The sequence below is a fragment of the Arachis ipaensis genome, chromosome B03, assembly GCF_000816755.2.
Source record: "Arachis ipaensis cultivar K30076 chromosome B03, Araip1.1, whole genome shotgun sequence".
NCBI classification, from domain to species: domain Eukaryota; kingdom Viridiplantae; phylum Streptophyta; class Magnoliopsida; order Fabales; family Fabaceae; genus Arachis; species Arachis ipaensis.
The window spans coordinates 80,094,471-80,095,653 of record NC_029787.2 but is presented as its reverse complement, the minus strand read 5'-3'; positions in this window follow the sequence as shown (position 1 = coordinate 80,095,653).

Sequence of the window (1,183 nt, the reverse complement as noted above, 5' to 3'; positions counted from 1 at the left end):
TCGACGTCACCTCTCTCTCACGTGAACTCTTCTCCCGGTGAAATCGACGGCGACGACGACCCAACAATAACGGTGACGGGTCGGTGATGCTCCACTAGCAGCGATGCATGCGACGAAGAGAATGACAGTGACGTGAGACAGGGTAGAGCATGGTGGTAGCGAGGCAGCAGCCCTTCCCTGGCCGGCGCAATCTTCTTCTCCTCTAATCCTGTGTGCGTGTGTGTGTGTGTTTTTGAAATTTGGGTTAGGGTTAAAGTTAGGGTAGTTTAGGTAATTTTAATAAAATTAGAGTATAATGTGTAAATTTAAAATATAATTTAACCCTTTAAAATTATTNTCAAACAAGTATTCTAATTTAATAGTAGAGGTAATCAAATAAATTTTCTTTATTCATAAAATTAATCAAAACTTTTAATTATTTAATTTAAATTATATATAAAACTCTCTTTTATCTCTAATTACTAAAACTTTAAATTTTAACTAATCAAAAACCCAAATTATTAATTTCAATAAAACAAAAATATCCAATTGTAATTGAAATTTATATAAATCCAAATTAATTTAAAACTCAAAATCTCATAAATTTAATTTATTCTTTTCAATAAGGACAACTTTTAAAAAAAATCATATATATAAACATAAATAATTCATTATTTATTTTCTAAAAATCTGGGGTCTTATACTGGGTGTCACTCCCTGCGCACTGGGCACCACCTTCTTTCTCCTTCACAGGCGTTGTGCGTCACTCCCTAGGCGCTGGATTGTGGGCATTGAATGCCCCTTGTTACCTTTTGGGTGCATTATCTTAACCTGAATTCTTTAAACAATAATTCTAAATACAACAAATTCAAAACAACTCTGAATAACATAGATTAGCTATAAAAATTTTAATAAGACCTAAGAAAACTACTAAAAAAGAGATGAAAAATCTACTAAAAATGCCAAGGCATCAGGAGTGCGCCCAATGTTTTCGGACAGGAACATACATCAAAATCTCACTTAAGCATTTAATTTCAAACATAAAACAATCAACTATTTATTCAATCATCAGAAACACAATCAACTAATAATTAATTTATGGAACCTTACCTCTTCGTTTTAACTTACAAAAAGCAATTTCTTCTCGATGATTTCTAGCTCACTCTCCTTCCTAATTTTCGATAAAAAATAATTTATAAATCAT